Source organism: Salvelinus sp. IW2-2015, linkage group LG2, assembly GCF_002910315.2.
Source record: "Salvelinus sp. IW2-2015 linkage group LG2, ASM291031v2, whole genome shotgun sequence".
In the NCBI taxonomy this organism is placed as follows: Eukaryota; Metazoa; Chordata; class Actinopteri; order Salmoniformes; family Salmonidae; genus Salvelinus; species Salvelinus sp. IW2-2015.
In genome coordinates, this window is record NC_036839.1 from 35,468,017 (window position 1) to 35,481,287 (window position 13,271).

General features: G+C 46.5%; 1 protein-coding gene across 5 annotated transcripts in view; it reads left to right on the plus strand.

Moving 5' to 3' along the window:
- The first annotated feature begins 504 nt into the window (after positions 1–504).
- The window catches only part of LOC111979072 (B-cell CLL/lymphoma 9 protein), a 33,711-nt gene continuing 20,944 nt past the window's right edge, over positions 505–13,271 (plus strand). Inside the window, exons 1-3 of one of the 5 annotated variants that reach the window (XM_070448808.1) lie at positions 505–722; positions 2,839–3,024; positions 10,945–11,017. The gene's annotated coding sequence lies outside the window, so the exon portion shown is untranslated. Of the gene's footprint in view, positions 723–751; positions 1,040–2,838; positions 3,025–10,944; positions 11,018–13,271 lie in introns of those variants that run through there. The other 4 variants (XM_070448812.1, XM_070448816.1, XM_024009363.3 and 1 more) reach the window with 4 other exon arrangements.

Sequence of the window (13,271 nt, forward strand, 5' to 3'; positions counted from 1 at the left end):
CACACACCGTTTACTGGGTTTTAATAGTCATTTTCATGTCAAACCAGTGGAATATAATATTCAAATTTTCAAAAGCCTACTTGTCCGTGTTTTCTGTCCAACAGTTACATTCTCATTGGCACACAGACYAGGGGTGTATTCATTACGTCTTGCAACGGATACCTTTTACCATTTAAGAACCAAGCGGAAGCAATCAAAATGGCAAAGGTGCTACTTGAATTTGTCCAATAGAAACTCTCGTTTTCGTTGCAAAACGTTTTCTGTTTGGAGTAAACAGTTTCTGCTGCCGAAGCGTTTTGCAACAGAATTGTCGTAATGAATATATCCAGGGGTGTGTTCAGTAGAACGCAACGTTTTGGAACGTTCAGATAGAAATAATCTACGTAGAACAAACATGAATCTAACACGTAGAATAAGGAATCACATTGGCGCCATTCGTGACATTTCTATCTGCAACGTTCGACAACGTTTGGCAGTTGAACATTGCCCTGACCTAGAATTGCTACTTAGAATTCGGACTAAACCAACACGCTGGGACGGGCGGGGGAAACAGTAGGAAATCTTGGCTATAATGTAGTAGGACGGACCGCTGGAAGCTCAGGCGAAGGGGGAGACACATTGCTCTTTAATATCGTTGGACGAATAATGTTGCTATTTGATTATTACAATCAGGCTATAGAACGTAGCCTACTAAACGAAGCAGGCCCGAGGAATCATTCCAGGTGAGTTTTCGGGGAAAGTGTCGTTGTGGCCGCTTTCCTCTTGGCAAGGCTACACGCGGGTCCGCCTCCCAGGGACATCTCAGTCCGGTATCCGCTGTACCCCTGTTCCCGAAGGATGGCCATAAAACCCGCCGTACCTGGTTTGACACAAGGAGTGATCGTTTTTTCACATCAACGGTGATTTTTTTTCTCTTTTGTGAATACAGCGGATTATTTCACACAACGTTGACAGGATGTGTTATTACGCGCGGAGGAATATTTTTTTTTAACACTATACAAGAGGAGGACCGATCGTGTTTCGCGAAACTGAAAATACGGTGCAGCATGCATGTGCCACATTCTTCAACATAATTCGGCGCAGACATTATACAATTCATATTTGCTTTAAAAAGGCGTAGGCTATTTTAGGTACACTAAAGGGCCTAACAAATATGTAGCCCCTACCTACCCTATTTGGCTATCCACACAGAGAACCTATATCCTACGTGGTATTAAGCACAAGCGAATTTCGTTCACGACAACATTGTTACATTGTTACAGTACTGAACTTGAAAATATAACACTGACTGTCGTGGGAGTGGCTTTTTATTTCTCCTAGACAACGCTTCAAATGTTTCCCTTTAATTGTTGTCTGTTTTGTGGCCGCTGATTTGGACAAGCAGGGTTATGCCGTGGCAAAAGCCGTGAGACCCCCCCACCTTTCGGGGCCGACTTTGTTTGCGCTGGCCGGGGCTGTGTGTGTGTGTGTGAGTGAGAGAAGGCGAGCGCAGTATAGTCCCTTCCCCCCAACTCTCTGGTGAAACAGGAACAACTTTTTTTAGGATAAAAAAGTTGCTGGAGTTTGGAGCGCCCTGGAGTACTGAGGCCGCCAAATACTAGCCAGTGAGRSGCKGRGRKTKCRGGGGGGGGGGGGGGGCACTGTTTCGGGGTCTTTCGTTTGTTTCACTCGTTTGCAAACCTAGCCTACGGTTATGTTATTTGACGGTGTATTTATGGCTGGCAATGTCATGCGGTAGTAGACTAGCTATACAGTTATAGGTCTACAGTACCTGAAATTTGAAAACTTGAAATCAAGTGATAGCATTGAGGATGCCCGATATGTAAACTAACCAAGGCCAGATAGGCCTACACGATTAAGTGGTGTTGAATGTGTGTGTCAACGGCCACAGTCCTGCTGGTTTTCGTTTCTCCCAGTCACATAATTGATCAATTATTGTTATTGATTGGCTAGAGTCCAAACACCTGGTTACCCTGAACCCTAATATGTCTGATAGCAACAATACGAACCACTTCTGGACTGAAGTCTTCTCTCTTCTAGTCCAGTGTTCACCACCAACCCTGAGTGCTTCTTTTGTTCCAGCCCAGCACTAATACACCTGAATCGGTTCATCAAATCATTTTATTTGTCACATGCGCTGAATACAGGTGTAAACCTTAGAGTGAAATGCTTACTTACAAGCCCTTAACCAACAATGAAATTCAAGAATTAGAGTTAAGAAAATATTTACTAAATCAATTAAGGGAAAAAAAAGAAAAACGACCACAAGATAATTACATATCAATAACAAGGCTATATACAGGGGATACCGGTACCGAGTCAATGTATGGGGGTACTGGTTAGTCAAGGTAATTTGTAAAGTGACTATGCATAGATAATAAACAGCTAGTAGCAGCACTGTAAAAACAAATCGGATGGGGGTGTGTGTGTATATGTAAATAGTCCTGGTGGCCATTTGATTAATTGTTTAGCAGTCTTATGGCTTGGGGGTAAATGCTGTTAAAGAGCCTTTTGGTCCTAGACTTGGAGCTCCGGTTTCGCTTGCTGTGCAGTATCATAGAGAACAGTGTATGAAGTTGAGTTGTAAGAGCTCTGGGCAAGAAGAAAAGTTTCAACACCCCTTAGGTCTCCAGGATCAGGGTTGGAGACCATTTAACCATTGAGCTAGGCTAGTTCTAGAGAGGGGAAACTAATTCCTAGATAGAATGTATTCTACTAAAGAGGGGCTGAACTAGTTCACATTTGAAGAATTGGCGCTGTTGTATCGTTTGTGGCAGTGTAACATGTCTTTATGCAACAGACGGTTATTGGATGAGTAAAAAACTCTGTCTCTCTTAGGTGTGTGTTTGGCTGCGGAGACCTGTGTCTGTGAGGGTGTTGCCAGTGACTGAGCAAGGATCAGCTCCTGTGTTCAGGTGGCTTTGTCTGAGTGGGAGGAGTCAGGGTTCAAAGGTTGTGGCTCTGGGGACCCAAGGGCTGGATCTCCATATGAGGCCCTGCTGAGAGGGCTGGAGACCTACTAAGGTAATCAATCAATCACTATAGTCTGTCTGACACACACACACACACACACTACCTTTGCCTGTTGAACATTCAAGGCTGTGAGGGGAGAAGAGATGACCCTGGATTGTTTTGGCCTGACAGTGCTATCTGTGATCTATACATGGTGAAGACACAGGAGGCTCAGGGTGTTCTGCCTGAGAAAACCATCCACACTGTTTATTTATCTGTTATCTAATCCACAGACTGTTAACCAAAAACCACTGCAAGGAAGAGGACAGGGAAATGGATATGGGTGTATTAAGGACAATTTATTTTTCTCCTTAGTGAATTTGCCTCATGTTTCCTGTATAGTTCACTTCATGGCTTTTCAAATTAAAATCCCGGGGTGAAACTGTTCTCACATCAATGTGGGAGGATTATTAGGAGAGAAATGTGTGTTAGGGATCTATTCAATCCGTGGTGCTGAAGATCTGCTTTATAGCGCGATTGACAGTTAAAAGCATTGTTCCCGCGGTCGCGTAGAATGCATTCACTGTAAACGCTGCATATTAGGGCTGTGTCGATACCATTATTGMAATATTTTTTCTGTGGCAAATGAAAACACGAAGCAGACCAAACTTTTTGGACCTAAACCTGCTGTGTGTAAAATATAGTGTGCTATAGCTTGGAAAATAAATAAATGTGACAACATAATGATGTTTGTTTCCTACAGTTTTCCTAAAGAAGTGAAATCTGCTTTGTGTTTTGTTTCCTTGCCACGATACTAACGAGTATCGCGATACTTGTATCGTCCCGGCCCTACTGCATATGCCAGCTCAATCGGAAATGATCATTAAATGAATGGTGATCTTCCGCGGTACTTTGGCAATACGGATTGAATCCAGCCCTATGTGTTTAGAGAGAGATGCATGATGTGCTTTAGCTTCACACACACACGTGACTGACAGCAGGGCGTCAGTAAGGCAAGGCACACCAACATACACCCACACACTGTATGTAGGTAGGTAGGGGAAACAGAACAGTGACACGACATGAGGAACCAGTCTTTTCAGACATTGGCTATGACTCACTATAGAAACCCATTCCCCAGCATGGCGAGAGCCACTGTCTGTCCCAGATAATATTCCTCTCCGTTTAACCATCCCACCAAATCTGTCTTTAAACTCCAGCTGACTTCTTAGACTCTCCAATCCCTTTTGTCATGTGCCTCTCCTCTCTGTAGCTACATGCTGTATAGCTGCTTTAACAGCTGAGGTCTAGAAACGGTCAGTATTGAACCTGGCATGTCCTACAGGCCCACAGAATACAGGCTGCTGGTGTGTTTGTGCGTGTAATGCATGTGTGTGTGTTGGGCTATCCTCACTAGAGGTCGACCGATTATGATTTTTCAACGCTGATACCGATACCGATTATTGGAGGACCAAAAAAAGCCGCTGCCGAATAATTGGACGATTTTTAAATATTTTTTATTTGTAATAATGACAATTACAACATTACTGAATGAACACTTATTTTAACTTAATATAATACATCAATMAAATCAATTTAGCATCAAATAAGTAATGAAACATGTTCAATTTACCATCAGCAAATGGTTTCCTGCATGAATAGGGACTGGAATGTTTCAATTGTGTGTTACACGCCAAACATATTATTGGTTGTGTGACATGCAAATGGACAAATTTGCATTGTGCTATTCAGCTGGTGCTACATTTTAGCCGGGGGCGTATCCACTCCCCGGAGTAGAGAGAACGTGGTTGTGTGTCCCTCTGTCTCTGTGGGCACAGGGGCCCACACAGGCTCCTCTGACCCATTGGTATTCTCACACATGCGTTGAGCCGCAGGGAATGTCCTCAACAGCATGAGCTAAGGAGGAAAGGCTGGCAAGTGTGGACGCGCACAAGAGGGAGAGGGAGGTAGTCACCGGACGAGAGAAACAACTAAGGAGCAGAGGGGACAGGGCAGGAGGTGACGAGGACAGGAGGGCAGGAGGTGAGAGAACAGGCAGGTGAGGTGAGAGGAGCAATGGGCAGAGAGAGGAAGGGCAGGAGAGTGGAGGTGAGAGGACATGCAGGAGAGCGAGGACAGGAAAGGAGGTGACGGGCAGAAAAAGGTGATAAGAGGAGAGGGGAGGGCAGGAAGGGGGACAGGAAGGAGAGTGAGGCAGAAAAAGTGAGGTAGAGCGAAGGCGGCGAGAGGGAGAGGACACGGAGGAAGGAGGAGTGGAAGAGGTGCAGCAGAAAAGTGAGGTTGAGAGGGCAGAGTGAGGTGAGAGGGGAGTGAGGAGGGAAGGCAGGGCAGGAGAGGTGAGGTGAGAGGGCAGGACGGTAGAAAGGAGAGGAGCTAGTGTGTGCGAAGCACTGGAGTGCAGTGGAGTATCAGGTTGTATCACCTATATACGTACTCTTGATAAACCAATCTAGGGTTAAATCGTTAGAGCAACTTTCTAGCCTTTGCCTGGTTTGTGCCCTGGTATTCTGCCCTGTATTTTCCCGGTATTTGTCCGGTATTTGAGCAATATAAAAGTGTGTATTCTTACGGTGTATGCACTTTTCTGTGTGCAGAGCCAGAAAGGTGGAGCAAGAGAGAGAAGGAATAACTGTGGTGAGAGTGATGTGTGAGCATGTCAGTGCAGCAGTAGTAGCGCCTGCCAGAGTGCCAGTACCTGCCTGCCAGCTCTGACCCGCCTTGGCCGACACGCAATGGGCAACCATGCAATGCCCAAGGCCCAGACAGCAGATGTTGAGTCCAGCTTCTGTGTAGTCTCCCTGTAAATGTCTTTCCCTGCTCTTCTCCTCCTGCAGGTTTTGGGGTCACACACCGCATTCTCCTTCCCGGTGCAGGTGATGGCCACATGTATCATGACCTGATGGAACATGGAGTGCCTTAAGCAATGACATTACAACATACATAAATATGATGACAGCATAGCATGGGGAGGTGAGACTACTTTTTAGGCTACAGACGCTACTACTAGCCTCAGTTTGAATACACTTAGAGACAGACAGAGCGAGAAGGAAGATAGACAGGGAGAGGAAGAGTGTGTGCTATCAGGCATGTGTGTGAGGGAGTTAAGTATGTGGAACAGTCAAAGTTCAGGCGGTAAATAACACAGAGCCTCACCTCATAACTCTGTGCGCAACTCAATATTGTGCTGTGTGTGTGTGTAGTATGAATCTTGTGTGTTTGTCTAGCATGCAGTGAATGTATGTCACACCCCTCCCCTTGCATCACAGCTGTATATTTAGCCATTACCATGCGTCTGAGCATTGTGTGTGTTAATACAAGGCGTGCGTTGTGTGTGTGTCTGGCAACCGTGACAGAAGCCACCTGAACAGGTGAATCCCAGTGTCCTTCAGCCGAGCAGAGCAAGGAAGACGCAGGGCATCCCGTGTCAGACATGTGTGGAGAAGACGACTCGTGAACTTAACAGGGAGCTTCATAAAGAGATGACATGTTCCTTGCTCTCTCTGCTAATCTGTGGTCTGCTCTGACTGTCTGCTTGGGGATGTTACAGTCAAAGGGATTTACTGTCTTGTTCTTGACTGTCGACTAGAGGGTGATGTTGTGAAGCCTAAGCTTAACATAGCCCGTCCCTTAGACCTGACAGTAACCATAGGTAGTCTAGTGGTACGGACGGTTGACATCGCAAGTGTGGGGTGGTGGTGTTACATTGTAGGGAATCACAGGCGGGTTGATACATCTACCTGATGTTTTGTATGTTTTCCTGTGAATCGTGCAAGATGGTGATTGTCTAATTGCTACTGTGCCATGGTTCATACAGGCTTAGCTGGGTGTGTGTGTCTGTCTGCTGAGTCACTTGTCTTGCAGACGAGAGGAGAGAAGCGAGGGAGAGTTTAAGTGTAAACAAATAGTGGGGAAAAAATGATTTTAAGACGCGGCGAGGAGAGGGACAGAGGGATAGAGCGAGAGCAGAAAAGAAAGGAAAGGGGGGTTAGCGAGCTACTCACTGCTCGCGTTGTGGCTTGACTGCGAAATGGAGATTTGCATAAATGAGGGCTGAAAACGTCAGCAAGGCCTTCTTACATCCAGCAGGCTAGAGGTGGCCTGATTGACTGATCAGCTAGCTTTAATACGAGAAGAGAGGAAACCTCTCTGACCTATCCCTTTCTGTCTATGTGTGTGTGTGTCTGTGTGGGTGTGTGTGTGTGTGTGTGTGTGTGTGTGTGTGGTGTGTGTTGTGTGTGGTGTGTGTGTGTGTGTTGTGTGTGTGTGGTGTGTGTGTGTGTGTGTTGTGTGTTGTGGTGTGTGTCGTGTGTGGTGTGTGTCGTGTGTGTTGTGTGTGTGTGTGGTGTGTGTGTGTGTGTGTGTATGTGGTGTGTGTGCTTGTGTGTTGCCTGCATGTGGCTGTGGCGTGGTGGTATTGCATGCTGGCTGTGGGTGTGTGTCCCCTGTTTGGCGAAGTTGGCTGTCTTTGTTAGGAAGAAATAGTCTTCACACAGTTCGCAACGAGCCAGGCGGCCCAAACTGCTGCATATACCCTGACTCTGTTGCACAGAACGCAAGACAAGTGACACAATTTTCCTAGTTAAAATAAATTCATGTTAGCAGGCAATATGAACTAAGTATGCAGGTTTAAAAATATATACTTGTGTATTGATTTTAAGAAAGGCATTGATGTTTTATGGTTAGGTACACGTTGGAGCAACGACAGTCCTGTTTCGCGAATGCGCACCGCATCAATTATATGCAACGCAGGACACGCTAGATAAACTAGTAATATCATCAACCATGTGTAGTTAACTAGTGATTATGATTGATTGATTGTTTGTTTTTTATAAGATAAGTTTAATGCTAGCTAGTAACTTTGGCTTCTTACTGCATTCGCGTAACAGGCAGGCTCCTCGTGGAGTGCAATGTAAAGCAAGTGGTTAGAGCGTTGGACTAGTTAACCGTAAGGTTGCAAGATTGAATCCCCGAGCTGACATGGTAAAAATCTGTCGTTCCGCCCCTGAACAAGGCAGTTAACCCACCGTTCCTAGGCCGTCATTGAAAATAAGAATGTGTTCGTAACTGACTTGCCTAGTTAAATAAAGGTGTAAAAAAAAAAGGGATTTTTTTCCCGGACAAATTGGTGTCCAAAAATACCGATTCCCGATTGTTATGAAAACTTGAAATCGGCCCTAATTAATCGGCCATTCCGATTAATGGGCCGACCTCTAATCCTCACGGTGATGTGTGGGCCAGGCTGTAGTTGGGCTATTCCACAGAGTGATGCTGAGACTCAGATTTCTCACTTTAAAATGCAGCTCTATGCACAAAGACTACTTTTAACAATTTCCTCTAAAAATTTGACAAACACATTTACTTGAAGAACAGTGCAGATGCCAAGTTTGTTAACAGAATAACGGCACCAACAGCACAAACCGTCATTCTGTTACCAAACCTTGCATCTGCACTGTTCTTCAAGTAYATTTATTTTTGTACAATTCAGTGGAAATTGTTAATAGTAGTCCTTGTTCAGAGCTGTATGTTTTGTTTAACTCTGCAATCATTGGTTTTTGCTTGACATTAATTTTAAAGTGAAAATCATCTGTCTCAGTGTCACTGTTACTGTGGATTTCCCATCTGTCACTCATCCTCCGTGTTGCTGTGTGTTGATAGACAGTTTGGCCTGTGTACAGGCTGTTCCCCCTGGCCCTAGGTGGGGAGTTGGAGACAGGACCACAGTCTCTGCTTGTACCCAGCACCATGGTAGCCACTAGCCTGGCAGTTGGTCTGCAGATGACACTGCTAAAACACCGAAAACAGTCAATATTGTCAGCAGGGTTGTGATCATCCGGCACCAAATCGGAAGAAAACTGACACAAATGTTTTGTTGAGGTTTGCCCTAATGAACGCAACCAGAATGAGCAAAATCATGAGGTATTTGTTCCTAATTAAGGGGTAATGGATGAGGTTAGGTAGATGGCACGCCGTGTCTCTTTTTGCATGGCCAGTATGTGACGGTAAGGTTCCAGCTGGTAGGTTTGTCACCTGGTCTGGTGCTGTTCCAAGGTTCCAGAACCCTGGGCTCCTTTATCGCTCCAGAACACTTCCAGAACGTCTCATTACTTTGTTCCCCACTAAGGTTCCATATGATCCTTCTGCCCAGTCTCAGTGAAACTCTGTCTACCAGCCTGTGTGTAATTTCTGTGTGTCTGTGAATGTGCCTGCATGTCTATAAAGTGTAAGTGTTGGTGTGTTTCTGTGTGTCTGTGAATGTGCCTGCATGTCTATAATATGTGTATGTGTTGGTGTGTTTCTGTGTCTGCCTGTGTGCTTTAATTGGGCAGGTCTTTGCCAGTGTGTTTAAAATTCCATGGGAATGACACACCAGGGTAAAGTGTGGTAATTCAGGGACAGACCCTGGTTCATGTTCTCTCCACAGGGCTAATGTTGGCCTACAAGACAGGAGAGGAGGTGGGTGTGTGTGATGTAATCATCAAAGATAAGAATTACTTCCACAAATATGCCCTCTGCAGCTTTTATTGTGTAAGCCTTGGGTCAGTAGGACCTTATTGGAGGTGTGTGTACAGTATGTTAGACACAAAACAGACAGACTTTGAGCTCAGCTAAATCTGCTCTCTCTGTCCCCATGCTCCTCCCATTCCTCAGGATCACTAATCAATGACTTGGTCTCACGCCATCAAAAATGACCACACGCTCCTGCTGCTCACCAGAAAATGATTGGGGGGAGGGGAAGTGTACAGTATAGAAATGGACCACATAGATTTAACATCACAATATCCAGTTGTATGACAGACCATCAGAAATGTTTGCATGATAGACTGGAATGTTTCAATGTGTGTTACACGCCAACATATTTATTTTGTTGTTGCACATCAAATGGAAATATTTGCATTGTGCTATTTCAGTGGTGCCTACATTTTAGCCGGGCGTATCCAGCTCCCTCGGAGTAGAGAGAAGTGTGTGTTGTGTTCCCTCTGTCTCTGTGGGGCACAGGGCCTCACAAGGCTCCCTCTGACCGCTGGGATTTCTCACAATGCGTTGAGCCGCAGGGAAATGTCCTCACAGCATGAGCTAAGGAGGAATGTGGACAGTGTGGGAGCGACCAGAGGGATGGAGGGAGGTAGTCACGGACGAGAGAACACTGCAGAGGGAGGGCAGGGGAGGACAGGGCAGGAGGTGAGAGGACAGGGAGGGCAGGAGGTGAGAGAACAGGGCAGGTGAGGTGAGAGGACATGGCAGGAGAGGACAGGGCAGGAGAGGTGAGGTGAGAGGACATGGCAGGAGAGGGGAGGACAGGGAAGGAGAGTGGAGGGCAGAAAAGGTGAGGTGAGAGGAGAGGGGAGGGCAGGAGAGGGGAGGACAGGGAAGGAGAGTGGAGGGCAGAAAAAGTGAGGTGAGAGGGCAGGAGAGGACATGAGAGGAGAGGTGAGGTGAGGTGAGAGGGCAGGAGAGGGGAGGACAGGGCAGGAGAGGTGAGGTGAGAGGGCAGGAGGTGAGATGAGAGGGCAGGAGGTGAGAGGAGCTAGTGTGTTGGAAGCACTGGAGTTGCAGTTGGAGGTATCAGGTTGTATCAACCTATATTACGTACTCTGAATAAACAATCTAGGTTAAATCTGTTAGCAACTTCTATGCTGTTTGTGCCCTGGTATTTGCCCTGGTATTTGCCCTGGTATTTGTCCTGGTATTTGTCCTGGTATTTGAGCAATATAAAAGTGTGTATCTTACGGTGTATGCACTTTTCTGTGTGAGAGCCAGAAAGGTGGAGCAAGAGAGAGAAGGATAATCTGTGGTGAGGTGTGTGTGAGACGATCAGTGCAGCAGTAGAGCTGCAGAGTGCCAGTCCTGCTGCCAGCTCTGACCCGCCTGGCCGACACGCATGGCACCATGCATGCCCAGGCACAGACAGCAGATGTGAGTCAGCTCTGTGTGTGTCTCCTGTAAATGTTTCCCTGTCTCTCCTGCCTGCAGGTTTTGGGGTCACACACGCTTCTCTTCCCGGTGCAGTGATGGCCACATCTGTATCATGACCCTGATGGACATGGTGAGTGCCTTAGCATGACATTACAACATTACATAACATATGATGCAGCATAGCAGTGGGGAGGTGAGACTACTTTGTTTAGGCTACAAGACGCTACTACTAGCTCAGTTGAATACACTTAGAGACAGACAGAGCGAGAAGGAAGATAGACAGGGAGAGGGACAGAGGTGTGTGCTACAGGCATGTGTAGTGAGGGAGTTAAGTATGTGGAACAGTCAAAGTTCACGGTAAATAACAAGAGCTCACTCATAACTCTGTGTGCGCATACGCATATGTGTGTGTGTGTGTGTGTGTGTATGAATGCTTGTGTGTTTTGTCTTAGCATGGTGAATGTATGTCACACCCCTCCCTTGGCATCACAGCTGTATATTTAGCCATTACCCTGCGTTCTGAGCATTGTGTGTGTTATATACAAGGCGTGGTGTGTGTGTGTGTGTCTGGCACCGTGTACAGGAAGCCACCTGAACAGGTGAACTCCCAGGTGTCGGCTGTCAGCCGAGCAGAGCAGGAAGAGCAGGGCATCCCCGTGTCAGACATGTTGGTGGGAAAGACGACTCAGTGAACTTAACAGGGAGCTTCATAGAGATGAATGTTCCCTCTGCTCTCTCTGCTAAGTCCTGTGGTCTGTCTGACTGTCTGTCTGGGGGGATGTACAGTCAAAGGGATTTACTGTCTTTGTCTTAGACTGTCGATTAGAGGGTGTGTGTGTGTGAAGCTAAGCTAACATAGCCGTCCCTTAGACCTGAAGTAACCATAGGTGTAGTCTAGTGGTACTGACGGTTGACATTGCAGTGTGGGGTGGTGGTGTTACATTGTATGGAATCCAGGCTGGGTTGATACATGCTACCTGTGTGTTTGAATGTATGTTTTCACTGTGATTGTGCAAGATTGGTGTGTCTATGCTACTGTGCCAGTGGTTATACAGGCTTAGCTGGGTGTGTGTGTGTTTCTGTCTGTGAGTCATTGTCTTGCAGAGAGAGGAGAGAAGCGAGGGAGAGTTTAAGTGTAAACAAATAGTGGGAAAAAATGATTTAGAGCGGGAGGAGAAGGACAGAGGGGATAGAGCGAGAGAGAAAGAAAGAAAGGGGGGGTAGCGAGCTACTCACTGCTCTGTTGTGGCTGAGCTGCGAAATGGGATTTGCATAAATGAGGCTGAAACGTCAGCAGGCCTTTTACATCCAGCAGGGCTAAGAGGTGGCTGATTGACTGATCAGCTAGTTTAATAGAGGGAGAGGAACCTCTCTGACTATCCCTTTCTGTGTGTGTGTGTGTGTTGTGTGTGTGTGTGTGTGTGTGTGGTGTGTGTGTGGTGTGGTGTGTGTGTGTGTGTGTGTGGTGTGTGTGTGTGTGTGTGTGTGTGGTGTGTGTGTGTGTGTGTGTGTGTGTGTGTGTGTGTGTGTGTGTGTGTGTGTGTGTGTGTGTGTGTGTGTGTGTGTGTGTGTTGTGTGGTGTGTGTGCGTGTGTGGTGATGCTGCTTGCTGGTGTGTGTGTAGAAGTCGACCGATTATGATTTTTCAATGCCGATACTGATTATTGGAGTACCAAAAAAAGCCGATACCGATTAATCGGCCAATTTTTATATATATATTTTTGTAATAATGACAATTACAACAATACTGAATGAACAATGAACACTTTTATTTTTTACTTAATATAATACATCAATAAAATCTATTTAGTCTCAAATAAATAATGAAACATGTTCAATTTTGTGTGTGTGCGAGGTTCTGCTTTGTTGTGTGTGGGGGGGGGGGTTCTGCTCTCTGTGTTTCTGGGTGTGTGTGGTGTGTGGTTTCTGGTGTGTGTGTGTGTTCGGTGTGTGTGTGTGGGGGGGGGGGGGGGGGGGTTCTGTGTGTTTCGTTTGGTGTGTGTGGTGGTGTGTGTGGTGTGGTGTGTGTGTGTGTGGTGGTGGGGGGAAGTTTCTGCTGGTCGGGGGGGTCTGTGTGTTGTGGTGTGTTTGTTTTTTTTGGTGTGTGTTGTGGGGGGTTTTTTGGTGTGTGTGTGGGGGGTTTCTGGTGAGTGTGGGGATTTCTCTGGTGTGCGTGTGAGGGTTTTTTGGTGTGTATGTGGTGTGGGGGGGGGGGGGGTCTGCTCTCTGTGTTCTGGTGTGTGTGTATGTGTGGTGTGGTTGTGTGTCTGTGTGTGTGGGTTTGGCTGGTTGTGTGTGGAGGGGGTTTCTGGTGTGTGTGGGTGGGTTTTTTGGTGTGTATGTGTGGGGTTGGTTTGTTGTGTGTGGGGGGTTCTGCTCCTGTGG